We start from the raw sequence: 6,446 nt of genomic DNA, 5'->3' as shown, positions 1-6,446 counted from the left end.
AGTGTCCTTAGAGAAGGGGAGTGAGGGAAGCAGGACAGCACAGGAAATAAAGGTGAAGCAAGAAAGAGGTCTCTGAAAAGCTCTGAGCACAAACTACACTATGAAGTTGAATTCCTAGATGCAATGAACCAGCCTTTTGTATCCAATAGGCACTGGTAGAGATCGCTGGAGACAGATGGAGGTTCCTGTGTGCACAATACTCTGGGGGCAATAGTCTAACCGAAGAGGGCTTTTGTCAATCAGTGCTCACTGCAGATGGGAGATGGGTGCTCTGGGTGGTGAAGGGGATGTGGGCGGGGCAATAGTAACCTCCAGTTTTCTGTTTCAGAAAGAAGGAAACCAAGACTCAGAATGGTTAAGTATTTTACTCCAGGGTTCTGCAAGTATGAATGATGAGGTAATAGCGTAAGTTCAGGTCTTTGACAGTAAAGTTCAGGTTTTTCTCATGTCATTTTCATGTGCAAAGTATGTAGTTTAAACGAAATCAGACTCTAACACTTACTAGCTATGTCCTCAGACACACATCTTTCAGATAGATGACCAGGCACGTTACTTAATATTTATGAGTCTCAATTTCTTAATCTGAACTATAGTATTGTTCTGATGATTAAAAAACAAGCATGTAAAGCATCTATCATTTGACTTACATAGTATTTACACTCCAAAATATCCATTTCTTTTCTTTATCTCTCTTAACTATGAAAAAACACATTAAAAGCATGTAGAGAAAATATTGGGTCATATGTGAATCCCATGTCACTTAGAGGAAACATTCTCAAACTGATTAGATGTTCCAGAAAGTCCTTGGAGTCCAAGTTGCCATCACAAAAGCCCTAAAATGGACCACTTCAATTTCGTGATCACTTTCTCTATTTAGTCTGTGTAATTTAAAAAAGCTATCAAAGTATAACACACATACAGAAAAGTGAGAAGGTCCTAAATGTGTAGTTCTATAACTTATTGCAAGTAAACCTGTGTAAACACAACAGACATAAGAAATGGGACATTTACCAGCAGCCTAAATTCACCGGGTCTTCATCTCAGACCCCTCCCAATTTCAATCCTTTCTTCTCCCTAAATATATCCACTTGGAAATGTTTTTGCCAGTGTGAAGTTTATGCAAATGAAATCACACCGTATTAACACCATGTATTTAACTTCTTTCACTTATCTGGTTCTTTGTGTGTGTGTGTAACTATTTTTTTTTTTTGGGGGGGGTCATTTTCATTCCTGAATAATATCAGTATTTGTGTATGCTTATTTACATATTTTATTATTGATGAGAATTTTGGTTGTTTCCAGTTTTGGACTGCTGTCAATAATATGGTGAATATTACTGAACTTTTTCTGTGGTTCACAAGTGTGCATTTTGTTTGAGTTCAGTTGTATCCCATTATTCATGGGAGAAACATTCCAAGACCTGAAACTATAGATAATACTGAACCCTCTGTATATTATGTTTTTTAAAAATCTATATATACCTATGATACATTTTAATTTGTAAATTAAGCACAGTAGAGGATTAATATCAATAACTACTAATAAAATAGGACAATTATAACAATAGACTATAGAAGTTATGTGAAGTTGGTCTCTCTTAAAATATCTTAATGTACTGTGCTCGCCTTTTCACTTATAGGACACATTTTCTGGCTTCTCTTTGGCATATCTGAATGGACAACATCACTACTGTAACATTTTGGGAACATTACTAAGTACAACAAGGTTACTTAAACACAGCATTGTGATACTTCAACAGTCAATTTGATAACAAAACAACTACTAAGTCACTAAGTGGCAGAGAGCGTTACAGTGTAGATACTCTGGACAAAGAGATGATTCAGGTCGTGGGCTTGCCATTCCATCACCTTACTCAGAATAACACGTGGTTTAAAACATGAATTGTTTATTGCTCAAATTTCCCATTAATTTCTTTTTGGACCACGGTTGTCTGTGGATGACTTCAAACATGGCAAGTCAAAGAGCAGATAATGGGGAGAAGGGGAGAGCTACTGTATAAAGGTAAGAGTTAAATTGAGGGATTATGAAGAACACTTATATTCAACTTGAGTACATACTGCTAAACAGCTTTCCAAAGTGGCTGTTACAATTTATACTCCATTCCCCATTAATTTATAGAAGCTCTTATTGATCCATATTGGCACTAATACTTTGCTCTACTTTGTTTCTGTTTTGTTTCTTTTATTTTAAATTAAATTTAAATTATTTACTGTTGAAAGTGTTCGATATGTCTCCTTTTCCCCCCAGTGACCTCTCTCTCCCCAGCCGCTCCTCCCCCCACCCCATCTTCCTGCCTGTTTCTGGTTTTGTCATTCTGGTGGTACACTACAATAAACCTACAAAGATGGTTTTTGTCTTCCATTTCCCTGATGTCTAATAATAGTAGATATCTATTGGCTACTTTGGGATACTTTTTGTGAGGGACTTTTCAAGACTGTTGCCATATTACAGTTGGATTGTCTTTTCTGTATTAAATTTTAGGACTTCTATCTATATTTTGGATATCAGTCCTTTGTTGTTTGTATCTGATGGGGAGACAGGAGGCAAGTCTCCTCTGGACAAAGGATGGAAGGAAATTTGAAGGATGAGGTTAGAAAGGAAGGACCTTTACATATCTGTTAATGCTAAATAAAGGGATTGAATTGATGGAATATTACTTGGCTGTAAAAAACAAGAAGGAAATCTTACTCTTTGTGATGGCATGGATGGGCCTGGAGAGTATTATGCTAAGTGAAATAAGCCAGTGTGAGAAAGACAAGTACCATATGATTTCCCTTATAGTAGAATCTAATGAACAAAATAGAAAAAGATTCATGGATACAGAGACAGACTGACAGCTGTCAGAGGGGCAGGAGGTTAAGGGGCTGGGTGAAAAGGTGAAGAAATTAAGGGGGGGAAAAACAAACTACCTGATAGACACAGACAACAATATGGTAATTACCAGAGGGAAGGAGGGTTGGAGGTGGGAGGGAAGAAGAGGGTCAAAGGGAAACAAATGGTGATGGAAGGAGACTTGACTTGGGGTGGTGGCCAACCAATACAATATATAGATGGTGTATTATGGAATTGTACAGCCCCTCCAGTGCATGAATTTTCATGTACCAGGCCTCTAGTGATATAAATATCCAAATGGCCCTTAGCAGGAGAAAGTTTCCTCATCCCTGTTATAGATTATTTTACATTTCACATTTTGCTAATATAATCCATCTGAAATTGATTTTTATTCATTGTGTGAAGTAGTGGTTAAAGTTTATTTTTTTCATATGACTATCTAGTTAACATAACGCTATTGGTTGAAAAGACTGTGCTTTGCCACTGTTGTACAGTGCTACATTAGACATAAATTAAATCTACATAGTCTCTGAACATTCTACTCTGACTCATTATTCTATTCATCGATCCATGTTTATATGTCTATTCATCTGTGGCTCTAATTATTTTGATATTGAATAGAATAGTTTCTCCCCATTTGTTCTTCAAGATTGCCTTGTTTATTTTCATGCATTTCAATATAGATTTCTGCAAAAAACTCCCCTGGGAATTTGATTAGGATTTCATTTGATTTTTAGATTAATTTAGGGAAAAGTGGCAGCTTTACAATATTGAGTCTTGAATCAATGAACATAGTATATTTATTCCATTATTTAGGTTTTTAATTTATGTCAACATTGCTTCATAGCTTTTTTGGGAAGAGGCATTGTACATATTTCCTTAATTTTTTTTTTTAAATTAGATGTTTAAAAAAATTGTAACAGTGTATATTTTGAGGAAGCATTAACTGACTTGGAATTTTTGACTCTGGTGTTGTTTGGCCTAAAGGCCAAAGCCTTTAAGATGATACTCATTTATACATGGTCATTTATAATAATAAAAGCATAATATGCTAATTAGACTGGATGTCCTTCTGGCGGACATCCTTCCTTCCAGTCAAAGCCGCAGTGGGCGGGGGCTGTGGCAGAGATGGCAGAGACCCCAACTTTGGCAGTCTGCCCCTGGCTGTGGTGGCAGTGGGTCGGGGAGCCAGGACCAAGGCCCTTGCATGAATTTCATGCATCAGGTCTCTAGTAAGATAATAAGGCTACTGTGAATGTGCTAATTTTCTGAAATATATTATTTCAATCTTCTATAGTAATAACTTCAATGAATTAAAATTCAACTTTAATTCCTCAGATTTTATTAAAGGTTTCCATAAGAAATAGCCACATGAATAATATTTCACACTTGCAGGCTATCATATTCGTTGCATTTCAAGTGAGAATTTACTCGTGCAATAAATTGTGTCTAGACTTTAGTGTAAGGAAAATATCCATTTTTATAATGAAATGATGTAGCACCTACATTAGTGAGATTCACTTAAGGAAACAAATAACAAACTTCAAGTTATATGAAGAAATCTTTAAAAAAAAAATTTTTTTTTAATTGATTTCAGTGAGGAATGGAGAGAGGGAGAGAGAGATAGAAATATCAATGATGAGAGAGAATCATTGATTGGCTGCTTCCTGCACACGCCCTACTGAGGATTAAGCCTTCAACCTGGGCCTGTGCCCTTGACCCGATCCAAACTGCAATGCTCTATCCACTGAGCCAAACCAGCTAGGGCTATGAAGAAATCTTAATGAGGAAACTCTACAATGATTTAAGCAGGATGCATGCTCCATCGCGAAGCTAGCTAGAGCAAAGCCTCATTAACACTCTTCCAGGTAGTGACAAGAAAGGGAACCTGCTCTGCTTCTTCGCCCCGCTTGCCCACCTTCACAGCCCTGAAGATGGGAATCATCACAGAAATCTTAGAAGGAAGAACCGAGAAATATGTGGCTACTCCACTTGGCAAGCCTTCTGATGCCTTAGTTTCGGGAAAGATGAAGAATGTTGATTGCGTCCTCCTTGCAAGGCATGGGAGGCAGCATACCATCATGCCTTCAAAAGTCAGCTATCAGGCAAGCATCTGGGTTCTGAAGGAGGAGGGCTGTACTCATGTCACAGTGACCACAGCTTGCGGTTCCCTGAGGGAAGAGGTTCAGCCGGCGATGTCGTCATTACTGACCACTTCACCGACAGAACCACCATGATGCCTCAGACCTTCTAGGATGGGGGTCCCTCCTGTGCCAGAGGAGTGTGCGATATCCCAGTGGCTGAGCCATTCTTCCCCCAAACCGGAGAATCCTCATAGAGACTGCTAAGAAGCTAGTGACAATGTTCACAATCCAAGGACTCATTTTAGTTCCTGTGCAGGAAGTTTTGTGTTTCCCACATGGGGGATGCATGTTATCAACGTGACCACGTTCCAGAGGTGGTTCTTGCTAAGAAGGCTGGACTTTGCTATGCAAATATGACGATAGGATCAGGTTAGGATTGCTGGGAAGTGGTTTTGGTGGGCCCGGTTTTAAAGACCCTGAAAGAGCCCATCTGGCATGGCTCAAGGGTTGAGCGGCAACCTATGAACCAGGAAGTTACAGTTGGATTCCAGGTCAAGGCACATGCCTAGGTGGCAAGCTCATCCCAAGTGGGGGGGAGTGCAGGAGGCAGCCAGTCAATTATTCTCTTTCATCATTGATGCTTCTGTCTCTTTCTTCCTCTCCCTTTCTCTCTGAAATCAATAAAAATATATTAAAAAAAAAAAAAAGAAAAGTCTGAAAGAAATGCCAAAAGTTTGCTTGTTACTGCCATGCCTCTGATGGGTCCCATGGAATGGTCAGAAACCCCCCATAACCTGAAGAATATGACCTAGTTCTCTGTGTTATTACCGAGACATTAAACTAGAGCATGAATGCCCAGAAAACAAGCCTTTCTAATTCTAGTCATTTGGGAGAGAGCCTGTTTAACTTGAAATGTGGAAAAGCTTTTATGCCCTTGCCCACTAAGGAAGAGCATGTGATAAGACCATGCCAATGTGCAAGATGCCTTCTGAAAGACAGGGACTGCTTCAAGAAACAGAGGGAACGTCAATGACCAGTAAACATGGAAAATTCCAACCCTTTAGAAAAAAGACAAGACACCCTTCTCCCTTCCCCCATTAAATGCATAACAATAAGGGGTGGGAGGTGACAGTTTCCTATGTTGCCAAGAAATATGAAGATAAAATGGGCCTCTTAGACTATTTATTGGTGTCACTGTAAACTGGTACAACCTGTGTAGAGAGTGGTTTGGTAAATGTATCAAAAGGCTTAAAAATACACTCTTTGTGCTGGTTACTCTACTCCTTTTATCTTTTAAAATTTATCTCTAAAAAAGTAGACATGCATACATAGAAATATGTATAAAGAAGGATGTTTGAATGTAGTATTAGTTTTAATAGCAAATATTCAATACAATCTGAATATCCAAATATTGGGGATAAATTATGGTTTAGTTCTAATTTGATTGTGAAGCACCCAACTGAAGATCATATTGTTGTTTTTTAAAATATATTTTTATTGATTTCAGAG

General features: G+C 38.3%; 1 pseudogene across 1 annotated transcript; it reads left to right on the top strand.

Moving 5' to 3' along the window:
* The first annotated feature begins 4,787 nt into the window (after positions 1 to 4,787).
* LOC311621002 (S-methyl-5'-thioadenosine phosphorylase-like) lies at positions 4,788 to 5,371 on the top strand (annotated as a pseudogene). Its single transcript has one exon. The product of its transcript is annotated as an S-methyl-5'-thioadenosine phosphorylase-like (transcript).
* Positions 5,372 to 6,446: the final 1,075 nt, after the last annotated feature.

This window comes from Pipistrellus hanaki (genome assembly GCF_964339955.1).
Source record: "Pipistrellus hanaki genome assembly, chromosome: 1".
Taxonomy (NCBI): domain Eukaryota; kingdom Metazoa; phylum Chordata; class Mammalia; order Chiroptera; family Vespertilionidae; genus Pipistrellus; species Pipistrellus hanaki.
This window is presented reverse-complemented; position numbering and strand designations above follow the sequence as displayed.